We start from the raw sequence: 14826 nt of genomic DNA on the forward strand, positions 1-14826 counted from the left end.
AGGGGATAGGAGAGGAGATAAGGGAAATCCCAAGACCCATGGAACTGTGTCATAAAATTATAATAATAAAAGGAAGTTTAAAAAGATTAAATAAAAAAATATAGACAATCTAAATAGACCCTTAACAAGCAACGACATTAAATGTAAACAAATGTCTTCCATCAAGGAAAAGTACAGGGTGTAATGGTTTTATTACTGAATTCTACAAAACATTCAGTGAGAAACTAGCTCCAATACTTTGCAAACCATTCTGAAATATTAACTATTAAACAAGATTGAAATCTTTCAATTCTTTCTTTAAAAAAAAAGATTTATTTACTATGGCTGGTGCTATAGCATAGTAAGTTAAGCCTCAGCCTATGCTGCCAACATTCCATATGTTCTCCGGTTCAAGTTCAAGTTGCTCCAGTTCCAATCCAGCTCCCTGTCAACGTTCCTGAGAAAACAGAGGAAAACGGCCTTGGACCCCTGTACCTATGTGATGGACTCTGAAGAAACTCCAGACTCCTGGCTTTGGAACTAATAATCCAGCTCTTGCTTTTGCAGCTATTTGAGGAGTAAACCACCAGATGGAAGAGCTCTCTCTCATATATTTCCTTCTCTCTGTGTAAATCTGCCTTTCAGATAAAAAGAAATAAATCTTTTGAAAAGATTATTTATTTGAAAGTCAGATTTATACATACACACATACATGCAGAGAGTGAGTGAGTAAGAGAGAGCGAGAATGAATCTTCAATCTGCTGGTTCACTCCCCAAGTGGCTGCAATGACCAAGGTTGAACCAGACCAAATGCAAGAACAGCAGTTTCATCTGGTCTCCTAGATAAGTGGCAAGAGCCCAAACTCTTGTGCCATCTTCTGGTGCTTTCCCAGGCACATTAACAGGGAACTTGATAGCAAGTAAGCCAGGATAGAAACTGCTGCCTATAAGGGAGACTGGTGCTACAGGCACTGGCTTTACTTTTTATGCCTCATCACCAGCCTCTTCCAAACCTTTAATAAATCGCTCTAATACCAAAAGTGGACAAAAATACAGCATGTAAAGAAACTATATCCTTGGAGAACATAAATGCAGAATATCCTCAAAATAACAGCTACTAAATCTAAAACAGCAACAAAAAGATCATACATCACGTTCAAGAAAGATTTATCTCAGAGATGCAAGAGTGGTTAACATATGCAAATCAGTAAATGTCATAAATCATATCAACAGAATGAAGAACAAAACCCATACGTCATCTCAATAGATGCGGAGAAAGTGTTTGATAAGATTGAACACTACTTCATGATAAAAAGTTAAAACTACAAATTAGGCATAAAAGGAACATATCACAAAATTGTAAATGTTAAATATGAGAAGTCTACATTTAATATCATACTGAGAAGAGAGAATCTGAAAATATTTCCTATCATGTCTGGTATAAAAAAAGGATGTCCACTTACACCATTCTTACTCAATATAGTACTGAAATTTTTTTTTTTAAGATTTGCTTATTTTTATTGGAAAGACAGATTTACAAAGTGAAGGAGAGTCAGAGAGAAGGATCTTCCATCTGCTGATTCACTCCCCAAGTATGAATTCACTCCCACAATGGCCATACTTGAGCCAATCCAAAGCCAGGAACCAGGAGCTTCTTCCAGGTCTCCCACACACAGATGGGATACAATCTGGCACCTATATGGTGCGAGTAAGAAAAGGATTTAAGCACTGAGCCCTCACTCCAGGTACAGTACTGGAAGTTTTAGCAAGAATAATTAGGAAGAGGCCTGGCAAATAGCCAGGATTTAGTAGCTAAATCCTTGCCTTGCATGCACCAGGATCCCATACGGACACCAGTTCTTGTGCAGTTGCTCCTCTACTTCCCATCCAGCTCCCTGCTTGTGGCCTGGAAAAACAGCAGAGGATGTCTTAAAACCTTGGGACCCTGTACCCACGTGGGAGACCTGGAGAAGGCTCCTGGCTCCTGGCTTCAGATTGCTTCAGTTCTGGCTGTTGTGGCCACTTATGGAATGATGCAGCACATGGAAAATCTTTCTCTCTGTCTCTCCTTCTCTTAAAAACAATAATAATTATGGGGGAGAAATAAGTAAAGGAGGACACCAAAATTGAAGAAGTCCAAATATTTGTGTTTGCAAATTACATGTCATACCCGAAAAAACCTGAATACTCCTCCAAATAGCTGTCAGAACTTATACACCCAGTCAGTAATGTTGCATGTTACAAAATAAACATAACAAGTAGCTTTTTTATACATTAATGAGGAACTCATTGAAAAAGAAATCAAGAAAGAAAAACCATTCACAATAGCCACAAAAATAAAATATTTAACAACCAACTTCATCAAAGTAGTGAAGTATCTTTACAATGGAAATTACAACATTGATGATCAGAAATCATCAAACAGGACTCAGTACGGTAGCCTAGTGGCTAAAGACATTGCCTTGCAAGCACCAGGATCCCATATGAGCGCCAGTTTGTATCCCAGTTGCTCCACTTCCTATCCACTTCCCTGCTTTTAGCCTGGGAAAGCAGTAGAGTGAGGCTCAAAGCCTTGGGACCCTGCACCCACATGGGAGACCTAGAAATTTCTGGTTCCTGGCTTCGGATTGACTCAATTCCAGTCATTGTGACCACTTGGGGAATGAATGGAAGTAAATGGAAGATCTTTCTCTGTCTTTCCTTTACTCTGTAAATCTGACTTTCCAACAAAATTAAATAAATCTTAAAAAAATCTTCAAGCCACAAAAAAGGGAAAAAATATTCCTTACTTATGGTAACTTGGACAAACTCAACAATAGCAACAGCAAAACAACCAATTCACTTAAGAAATGAGCAAAGGACTTCAACACATAGTTCTCTAAAAAGAAACATGAATGATCAGCAGTTGATTAAACCGTGTTCAGTAACACTAGCAACCAGGGATACACAAAAGCCACAATGAAATATCACCTCACCCTGTCTGAAGGCTAAATCCAAAATAAAGAGAGTAACAAATGCTAGAGAGGTTGTTGAGAAGAAGGAATATTATCTACTGATGGCAGAAAGGAAATCAGCTCAGCCTTTAAAGAAAACAGTGTGGAGATTTATTGAAAACTAAATAGACTTGCCCTGTGATCCAGCACTCCCACTTCTGGATATATAGGCCAAAGCTGTGAACACACTGTATCAAAGAGAAACCTTACCACCATGTTTACATGGTAGCCAAAATCTGGAATCAGCCAAGATATTCATCATCAAATGAATAAGTAAAATGTAGTATACACACATAATGGAATATTCAATTGCAAAAAAAAAAAAAAAAGAATGAAATTACCATTTGCAGTAAAATGGATCAGCTGGAGGACATAAGGCCGAGTGAAATAAACCAGACATGAAAAGACAGATATCATGTGTTCTCTCTTATGTGTGGGGACTAAAATTAAAATGGGAAAAATACTCAAAAAACAGAAACAAGAGAAGGAAGAAATGCCTGTGAGATCAGACTTGCTGAAAATACAGCTTTGTCTCATTTTGGTCAAACCAATGCTTAAGAATGATCTAGTAGTATCATTTTAATGATCTGTGTATACTTAGAAATGTGGTAAGGTCCAGCATTGTGGTATAGTGGGTTTTGTGGCACCACACCCATATATGTGCCAGTTCAAGTTCTGGCTGCTCCAATGCTGACCCAGCTCCCTGCTAATGTGCCTGGGAAAGCAGCAGAGGAAGGCCCAAGTGCTTGAGTCACTGCACCCACATGGGAATCTCAGAAAAAGATCCCTGCTCCTATCTGGACCAGCCCAGTTTCATCCATTGTGGCCAGCAGATGGAAGAGCTCTGCTTCCCCTCTCTTTGCTTCTGTCTTTTTGAAACTCTTTCAAATAAATAATAAATCTTAAAAAAAAAAAAAAAAGAAATTTGGTGTATGTGGATGAAACAGTCATCTTTTCATTTGATTATTGTCTTTAGTCCTTGCCTATATTTATGTTAAACCGGGGCTTATTTGCTTTTAAATGGAGCAATAAGCCCTTGATTATAATGTAAATTAAAAATGTTACTTCAAAAATGAAATAGAGGGAAAATCACTATAGTCTTAGAATTTTATCTATAGACTACATCGCATCTGTTAAAAACTAAAAGCATTAAAAATAAAAATTAATTCAGAGGCCAGTGGCATGGCATCACAGGCTAAACCTCTACAAGTGGCACCAGCATCTGATATGGGTACTGGCTTGAGTCTTAGCTGCTCTACATTTCCAATCCAGCTCTGTGCTTATGACCTGGGAAAGCAGCAGAGCACAGTCCAAGTCCTTGAGTCTCTGCACCCATGGGAAACCTGAGAGAATTCCTGGCTCCTGGCTTCAGATCAGCCAAGTTCTAGTCTTTGTGGCCAGTTGGAAAATGAAGTAGTGGATGGACAATCTCTCTCTGTAACTTAGTTTCAAGCAAAAGAATAATAATAATAATAATAAATCTTTCAAATAAATAAAAACAAAAATTAATTTTAAAAGAATGAAAAAAAGAGGCCTACAAATCCAAGATTACAAAGAATTATTTATTAGAGACATGTGAATGGCTGCATGATTGTGGGTGTGCCTACAAGACAGACAGATCCCTTGCCATTAGCCAAAAGAAAGAGGTAGCCCAATGCTACCATGGTGTACCTGGACTTTCTCAAGGAATAATAACTGGACAGACTGTAGGTCTCAGGAGGTTTATCTTACTATAGGCTTGAGATCACTATTAGGACCACATAAAGGGTAAGATGGGAATTATGAATGAGAGAGCCATAGTTATGCCAAGATGGAAGCCTATGTATATGAGTAAAAAAAACCTACTGCATTCTGAGAGATAGCAAATGATTGTTTAGTATCACTCATGTGGGAGATTTGGTTAAAGTTCTAGACTTCTGGCTTCAGCCTGGCCCAGCCCTATATCTTGTGGCCATTTGGGGAGTTAATTGGTGAATGGAAGCACTCTCTCCTGCCCTGTCACTCTGCCTTTCAAGTAGATGAAAATAAACATTTCCTAAAAATTCTTTGTTATCAAATACCAGTAACAAATTGATACTCCAAATACAAGGAATATTTAAGTCAACTATTGCACCTTAACGAAATGTAATACCACATAGTCATTTGAAGTATTATCATGAGTGATAATATTGTTAAAAAGTTATATAATATCAAATGAGTAGACAAAACATAAGACGTTACACATTTGGTGCTTACAACTACGTAATACCATGTATACATATGCTCAAGAAACTTTAAGTATCAGATTGTATAATGTTAAGCCCCTTTTTTTAAAGATTCTTAATTACCTTTATTTTTGTTGATTTCCATATAATGACAAAATCAGGAGCTGGGTAAAAATAGAAGATTCTGTTTCTGCCTTTTGGTAATACATTACTTAGAATTTACGGAATCATTGAGTGGAGAGGACTTTATCAGACTTTTAATGCAACTTCTTAATTTTATGGCTTAAATATTCTAAAGTAGAGAGAGACTGACTTGCTCAGTGACACGTATTTAATTAGCATTCAGAACTTACAACTCTAAAAAATGATGCATGGCCATTTAGGATACATTTCTTGCAAAGAAATTAAACTGTTAGAATCTTACCTTGAGGGCCCGGCGCGGTGGCGCAAGTGGTTAAAGGTCCTCGCCTAGCACGCCTGGGATCCCATATGGGCGCCGGTTCTAATCCTGGCAGCCCCGCTTCCCTTCCAGCTCCCTGCCTGTGGCCTGGGAAAGCAGGACGGCCCAAAGCTTTGGGAACCTGCACCTGCGTGGGAGACCCGGAAGAGGCTTCTGGCTTCGGATCGGCATAGTATCGGCCCGTTGCGCTCACTTGGGGAGTGAATCATCGGACGGAAGATCTTCCTCTCTGTCTCTCGTCTCTGTATATCCGCCTTTCCAATAAAAAATAATAAAAATAAATCTTTAAAAAAAAGAATCTTACCTTGATATATATCACATTAATAAAAACGACTATTTTGGCCTAATTATACTTTTTTGTCTGTAATATCAACTGCCTCCTTTCCCCACCTGAAGGAAGCTTTTTGCCAAAACAAGAGCTCTGTCTATTCTTGACTGCATGTACACATGATACACATCTTGGCACTTCAGAAACTGTCAAAATGTTTACAAAGAAGATGAATATTTCAATAACAATGGGAAATCTGCCTGTCATTTTCCAATGACGGAAACCGCAGGAATTCAATTAACATTTGATAAGTCAATTAAACTAAACTTCATTTTCAGATATTAAAGAATGTTTTCTACCACTGCTTCAAAAATCTATTTAAATCTCTTTTTTTAAATTATTTTCTGGGATAGAAATGAAGAATATGAGTGAGTACATAAATGATTAGTCAGAATTGCCAAGAGAGCTTTGTGTACTCACTCGTCACCTGGGTATGCAGACACACCCAACCTGGAGTGCCTGGGTTCAATCCTGGCTCAGACTCCTGTCTCTAGCTTCCTACCAGTGCAGACGCGGGGAGGCAATGGTGACGGCTCAAGCATGCGGCAGACCCAGAGTTTGACTCTGGCTTATGATTTTGCCTCTTGCCCAGCTCTGGACATTGCAGGCATCTGTGGGAGTGACTAAGGGGATGGCAGCTCTCTCTCCCTATCCACCTCTGAAATAAATAAGTAAAATTAAAGAATGAAAAAAAGAAAAGGATTTCCCCAGAGCCTAATTGACAGGGGAAGAGTTCTACTCTTAAACTCTCTTTAGACTATGGTAGTTTATGACTAAATTATCTGAAAAGATGGCTGAAAATAAAGAAAAGATGGGAAGAAGCTAAAAAAGTCTTGGAAGCTGCAGATCCAATGATGGGGCAGAGAGGGACAGGGGCAGGATCTGTCAAGGTCATGAAGCTGCTTTGCACGCAGTAGGTAAGAGCATGGGGTGCTCACTGTGGCCTCAAGCATGCCTACTCAGGTGACTTTCAGTGTAGTTTCTGAGAGCATCAACCAAGCACAGCACCAGCAGATGAGAGGCCAGTGAGGGAGCCGGTCAGCATTCTGCACTGGGGCCCTCAGCCAGCAGCAGGAAGCAGCACAGCTTTGGGTCCTGGCATGGTCTGGCATGGTGGGAAGCCCTGGAAATCACCATCTACAGATTAAGAGAGCTGTCAAGGCACTGTGGGGACTAAGGAAACAGAAAAGACAAATAAAGAATAAGAAGACTTGCAGGGGGGAAATCACTTCTACTGATCATCTGAGGTACGCTTTAGTCATCTATTTAGGTTAAGAACAACACAGGTTTTTGGACCTGCATTTCTTTCTACAACACTGACCAGTTCATATTCCACGGAACTGGTTGTAATATTTTCCTTTTTAAGTCATCATTTCATAGCTTTCAACCCTGCCTACACATCAAAATCACCTAGAGAATAAAAAACAAATTCACAACAGCACTTAGGTCCCCTGGTAAAAGCATGGAAATCAGAATGTGGCAGGAAGAGGCAGGAATCTAGAGGTTTTGAAAGCTATGTGGGAGCTTTTAATGTGTGGCCATGGTAGATCTCAATTGTTCCAACAGGAGCAATTAGCAGCTTTCTAGGCTAGTTTTAATTTTCAGGTGCACCTGGATCATGGGGATGGGCAGGGCGGGGGGGGGGGGTACGGACGGGGAGGGGGACTTTGCTGCAATGCAGGGGCTTGTTTGCTAAGTCTGGGTCTGGCATGAGATATGGATCTGTTAACAGTCTGTCCAGTGAAGCCCCCAGCAGCACTAGTCTGCTCACCAGCTTTGAATGTAGCAAGGATCTAGGAAAATCAAGGCAGGATGCTTAACTATTGAATACAGAAGACAGAAACAGGCAACTAACAAAATCCTAACATTTTTTTCATGAAAAGAAGAAAAGAAAAGACAAAAACGCTTGGCCTCTTTTGAGATGACTGAAAATTTTAATTGAGTCACTGCTGCCATATGAAAGTTTATGGTCGGAATTTACATGCTATCATCTTAACCCTTATAATGAGTGTTAGCAGGAAGGGCCTTGGGAGGTGACCAGGTCAGGAGAGCTAATGGGATAAGGGCACTTTAAAAAGAGCCCCGAAGGGGACCGGCTGTGGCTTCTATTATGTGAGGACACAGCAGGAATATGCTATCTATGAAGCAGAACCACGCTGGATACTGAATCTGTACTCTTGGTGAACTTCCCAGCCTCTAGAACTGTGAAAAAGTCAAGTTGTTGCTTATAAATAGCCCAGTGAATGACATTAACCACCCAAGAGAACTACAAGGAAATGCTGAAATCAGTAAGGTAAAGCTTTCCACATTGCCTCTTACTTCCCAAGTTGGCCTGGAATTGCATGTACGTCTCCCATGGGAGTGGTAGAGACCCAAGGAATTGAAATATCTTCCATCATGTTCCCAGGCATATCAGCAGAGAACTGGACAGGAAGTAGAGCAGTTAGGACTCACATGGGATGCTGCTGTTGCAGGTAGTGACCCAATGGGCTGCACCACAATGGAATCTCTCTCAATAACTTTTTGAAGTGCTCTCATATTTTTTTATACATAATTCAATAATTTCAAAATAATCCTGTGTCGAGCAAGAACTGACAGTTTTGAATTTTTAATAAATCAAGATCTTAGGTTACAAGCTCTTTGAGGCTTTATCTCTAGTGCCAAGCTTTTGTTTTGTTTTTTTGAAGATTTATTTATTTATTATTGGAAAGTCAAATATACAGAGAGCAGGAGAGACAGAGAGGAAGATCTTCTGTCTGCTGATTCATTCCCCAAATGGCTGCAACAGTCAGTGCTGAGCTGATCCAAAGCCAGGAGCCAGCAGCATCCTCAGGGTCTCCCACACAGTTGCAGGGTCCCAAGGCTTTGGGCCATCCTCTCCAGCTTTCCCAGGCTGCAAACAGGGAGGTGGAAGTGGAATGGAACAGCTTGGACTAGAACTGATGCCCATATGGGATGCTGGCACCATAGGCAAAAGCTTAGGATACCAAGCAATGGTGCCAGCTTCAAGAAAATTATTTTTAAAATATTTTATTTATTATTATTTATTTTTATTGGAAAGTAAGACACAGAGAGGAGAGACAGAGAGGAAAATCTTCATTTGCAAGCAGCCACAACAGCTGGTGCTGAGCCAATCCAAAGCCAGGAGCCTGGAGCCTTTTCCAGGTCTCCCAGGGCTTTGGGTTGTCCGCAACTGCTTTCCCAGGCCACAAGCAAGCAGCTGGATGGTAAACAGGGCCACTGGTATTAGAATCGGTGCCCATATAGGATCCTGACACATACAAGGCGAGGACTTTGGCTACTAGGCTACTGTGCTGGGCCCAAGAAAATTACTAAAAAAAAAAAAGATGTATTGGTTGAAATTTTTTCAAAGTTGATAAAAACTCCAAATCCACAGATTGAAGAACCTCAACAAACTAAAATACAAGAAATAGGAAGAAAACTTGTGCCTGTTTAGGGTGCCTGCTGATACCAGTCCCCATATGAGGATGCTGGTGTTTACAGGGGCAGGACTGGCCAAGTGAACCATTGAGCCAGCTCCAAGAGCCAAGTTTAACATTTGGCAGATGGGACACAAAATAATGTTTGAGAATTATCAATTTGATGTCATAGGAAATGTCAGCAAAAGGGAAAACACTGTAAGCTGGACTATATCAAAACTAAAATTATAGGGCAGGTATTGTGACACTGCACATTAAATTACTACCTGTAACCCTGGCATCCCACATAAGCACCAATTTGAGTCCTTACTGCTCCTCTTCTGAACCAGCTCCCTGCTAATGTGCCTGGGAGGGCAGCAGAGGCTGGACCAAGTGCTTGGGCTCCTGTCACTCATTTGGGAGACCTGCATGAAGTACTTGGCTCCTAGTCTCAGCCTCGCTCAAGCCTGGCCATTGTGGCCACTTGGGAAGTGAAGTAGTAGATGGAAAAGTGCTTTCTCTCTCTGTCTCTTTCTAACTCTGTTTTTCAAATAAATAAATCTTTGAAAAAAAAAAAAGCTAAAATTCTATCAAAAAACCAGGGTCAAGTTTCATTCACTTCAATATTCATGGTGTCAGTTTCTGGCACACAGAGATGCCTTATAATGTTAACTTATTTTTTTTTTAAGATTTATTTTTATTATTTTTTTATTGGAAAGGCGGATATACAGAGACGAGAGACAGAGAGGAAGATCTTCTGTCCGATGATTCACTCCCCAAGTGAGCCGCAACGGGTCGATACTATGCCGATCCGAAGCCAGAAGCCTCTTCCGGGTCTCCCACGCAGGTGCAGGTTCCCAAAGCTTTGGGCTGTCCTCGACTGCTTTCCCAGGCCACAGGCAGGGAGCTGGAAGGGAAGAGGGGCTGCCGGGATTAGAACCGGCGCCCATATGGGATCCCGGGCGTGCAAGGCGAGGACCTTTAACCACTTGCGCCACCGCGCCGGGCCCTATAATGTTAACTTAGATTGAACTCAAACCTGGGAAATAGCAACAAGTTAATGAAACTAGAAAATTCGACTTTTGGGGTTGATCCTGTAGCATAGTGAGTAAAGCTGTTATCTGTGACTCAGGAATCCCTTTTAGGCACTGTTCCTGCACCTGCTGCTCCACTTCAGGTCCAGCTCCCTACTAACGGCCTGGACAAAGCAGCAGAAGATGGTCTAAGTGCTTTGACCCCTGCTACCTATGTGGGTGACCCAGATGAAGTTCCTGATTCCTGGCTTCCACCTGGCTCAGCCTTGGCTGCTGAGGTTATGTAGGGGAGTGAATCAGCAGATGGACGATCTGTGTGTCTTTCCCTGTGTCTCTGTACCTCTGATAATAAATATAATCAGCATTTTTTTCTTTAAAGAAAAATCAACTTTTAAAAAGAAAACTCAACTTTTCACAGTGAGGAACAGTTTCTTCTGGCTAATTAAAATGATTTCTACAGTAGGAAGAACCTAGTTCTTCTCTCCTTAGTGATGAAGACTTGATCATTGTCTTGTGTGCAGGAAAAAAAAAAATCTGTTAATAGTGAATTCATTACTAGGGACCCAGCTGCCCTCAACTGCAGGTACCATGCCCAGCACTTTAACAAGCATTATGGGTGATTTTCACAGCAGGCAAGTGTTACCAACTCCCCTGAACAGCCGAGGACACTGAGGCTCTGCAGTATGAAGTGCCATGCTCACCGTCACACAGCCAACAACGCTGGTTTCTTCTTTGAGGTTGCTTTTTACCTTTTTCTACCAGGACACTGTCATTCTCATCTGGTATGCTTTCCTTTCACAGCACATTTTCCTCAACCTCTAATCACAGCCGTGATAACCAAACCATTAGTAATTTTTTCATCTGTCTCTGGCCTTTTCCCAAGTTCTCCATGTTCCCCAAATCTGGCTTCAATCCAGCATTTTAAGTAACACAGTGAAACACACAATCCATAACATTTAGAATTCAGTGAGAGTCGACAACGGCCTCTCTTTCCATTAAAACTCTTCAGATATATGATGTTGCACGTGTCTCCCCCTCCCCCTTTCGCAAGTCAGACTCTGAAAGAAAAAGAACAAATGCCAGTAACAACAGCCAAGAGCAGGCCTTGTGAGGGCTGGGACGTGGCAAGCCCACGAAGAGAACGCCACAAAGAAGCCAGTGGAACCTTGTGACCCCATGTTCACTAGGCACACGAGAGCGTAAGTGCTGATCCAAGGTGTCCGGGTGAGGAGCGACAACAGAGACAAGGTGGCCACCCTGGGGAGACACGCGCTGGCGACTTCCCTCAGCCCTGGGCCCTTGCCGGCCTTCGAACCGCTTCACTGCCGGGCTGTGAGGGGTAATGTCGCAGCAGTTGACTAGAACGCACATCCTGAGCAATTGTTTTGTTTCTTTCCTTCCCCCCTTCATCCCTTCAATCCCACCTGGAGCTGCGCCTGTCACGTCTGCAGGGGCTCCCCGGCTGACTAGATCGAGGCCGCGACGTAAAATGGCAAGAACCGCGGCTTGCACTTGAGTTTCCTGTTTTCTAATCATTTGTCTTCACTGTCTCACCGAAAGCTCGGTCTGCGACAGACTGGACGTTCCCACAACAAGGAGCCACAGCTGGTCGTTTGCTTCAGCCTTCGGCGTAGCGCTGCTGTGGAGGCGACCGCGCACGCGCAGGCGCTGCTCGGTCTTCCGGCCGCTGGTGTGCATGTGGCGAGGAGACTTCCTGTCACCAGCCAATGGGTGTAACTTGGCAGATCCCTTTGTTGGCCGTCCTCAGGCGTCTAGTCATGTGGGGTGACAACTTGCGCCCTGCCAATTCCATCCAACAGGAAGGTCCGGGCTCACAAACCTGAGGCCCTGCAACGGCGTCGTGGATAAATGCTGCAGCTCCACCCACAGGGGACCTATCCAGGCACACTTGTGAAAAATGCCAGGAGACAAAATGGAGAACACTCCAGCACGACGTGGCCTTGACTCGTGTGCTTTCCAATGCTCCCAGAAGGTGCCAGCAAGCCCTCTGCCTGCTGTTTCTTACTGCTTTGAGGAACGGCAGTGAAAATTCTGTATTACGGGGCCCGGCGCGGTGGCGCAAGTGGTTAAGTCCTCGCCTAGCACGCCCGGGATCCCATATGGGCGCCGGTTCTAATCCCGGCAGCCCCGCTTCCCTTCCAGCTCCCTGCCTGTGGCCTGGGAAAGCAGTCGAGGACAGCCCAAAGCTCCTGGCTTCGGATCGGCATAGTATCGACCCGTTGCGGCTCACTTGGGGAGTGAATCATCGGACGGAAGATCTTCCTCTCTGTCTCTCCTCTCTGTATATCCGCCTTTCCAATAAAAAATAATAAAAATAAATCTTTAAAAAAAAAAAAAAAGAAAATTCTGTATTTCAGCCCTCCCCCTCCTCCTCCCTGGGACTCTTGGAGTGACCTGACAAGTGGACGTCGGTGGGGCAGCAGCCCTTCCTCTCCTTGTAGGAAAGCACTCCGCAATTGCTTTCATGGGAGTGAGGGGGCCATCAGTTGAGCCCAGTGGCTGCCCAGCAGTGGATCCTAATTCCCCAAATCCATGGTTTGTTTTGTCTCAGTATCAGCTGCATCAGTAATAATTGAGCTAATTTTAATCTTCATCTGTAGCCTCTGTCGTCTCTCACTGATTTAAAACCTGGGCGGGGAAGGCGGGGCAGTCATTTTTGAGGCGTCTCTCATCCCTCACTCGAGGACAGTGATTCTGTATTGTGTTCTGTCTGTTCTGCTCTAACCCCACACCACCCCAACCACATGGTGACTCTACTACACTGATACTTAATTTGCTCCCTTCTAGAAAGCAGGAGCAGTGTGCCTTCCCTCACCTGGGAAAGCATGACTGGCTTGACCGACCAATGTCTCCTTCCTCCTGCATCTCTCTGTTGTGTTTTCCCAGCCTCTGCACCCCCACCTCTACAGGCTTAAGACAGATCAGTCAAGTCACACCTGTGATGTGTCACAAGTTAAACAAAGATGAAAGTCCAAGCGCTCTGGAGTCAAAAGGAGAACCAGGTATAAATGATTTGCTGCTCTAAAAAGTGTGAAAAGACAAAATATCTTACTAGTTATTTTTGTAGTTCCGTAAGGCAGGTGAGCAGGAAAAAAAGCAGCTCCTGGTTTCTGCAGCCTTCCTATTGCTCAGGCCTAGCTAGATGATTTCTTTGGCTCGTCCTGTGAACTTGGGTGGGGGCATTCAAGCATACAGTCCAGTTATATGAGCTTCCGTTACAAGTCCCTCTTGCAGCAGCTGCCCCTGACTTTGCATTTTTCTTTGGGTCACTGAAGTGGTATTTGCCTAATCTGCCTGACACTGCCTAGTCTCTGCAAGGCCAGAGTGCTGTGGCTTCTGCTGGCGGTCAGCTTTCCTTCAGCGTACTATCCTATGCCTGTCTGAGTTTAGGGGAGTGACCAGCCCTCGGTTGCTTGTCACCATGTTGAGGTGATACTTCTTCAACTGGATTGCATCTATGCCAATGGCTTTGGCTGAATCACCCCGAATATGGTATATGATTTGCCAGACTGTATTATAAATGAAGTCCTTAAGAAAATCAATATTCCACCTTACGTATTTAAGATTCTTTTGTTTTCTACTCTCATCTTTCTTTTCTAGCCCAAACATCTCTTCCTACCCCAAGAGTTATTTTATTTATTTGAAAGGTAGATATAGTGAAAGAGAGAGAGAGACAGGGCAATTCAGAGACCTTGTATTTGGAGAAGATGGCCACAATGGCCAGGGCTGGTTTAGAGAAAAACTAGAAGCCTGGAACTCCATTTAAGTCTGCCCTGTGGGTAGCAGGGAGCAAGCACTTAGGCTATCTTCCACTTCTTTTCCAGGTGCCCTGATAGAGAGCTGGACTGGAAGAAGAGCACCAGGGAATCAAACCAGTGCCAAGTAGGATGCTGCCATTGCAAGTGGCAGCTTAATTCACTGCACCACAATGCCAACCTCCCAAACTTCTTTTAATGTAAATAACAATGCATTAATATATAAAAGCATGGGCTCTAGGTTCAGAAAGCATTTCTCCTGGAAAATTTAGGGATCTTAAAATAAACTTAAATAAATTCACTCAAGTAGGATTGAAACAAGAGTAATTCATATTCACATATAAACATATGAACGTACTTCAAACAGTTTGCAGAAAAATGAAATTAAAAGATTAATCTATTTTAGTGCAAAAAGTTTTAAATCTATGCATTGATTTTTCATAATATGCATTTCATAATATGCATTTCCATGAACTTTCCGAAGACCCCCTCTTAAATATAGTATAGATACAGCTGTATAGAATAAAATTTAATATAAATGTGCCAAAGAAAGGAATGCACAATTTTGTAAAATGTACGTGAAATAAGTACATGGTCCAAAACTATGCAATAACCAAAGGTTCATTAACATGG

This window comes from Ochotona curzoniae, unplaced genomic scaffold (assembly GCF_017591425.1).
Source record: "Ochotona curzoniae isolate NIBS_2020 unplaced genomic scaffold, NIBS_Ocur_1.0 contig_2210, whole genome shotgun sequence".
NCBI classification, from domain to species: domain Eukaryota; kingdom Metazoa; phylum Chordata; class Mammalia; order Lagomorpha; family Ochotonidae; genus Ochotona; species Ochotona curzoniae.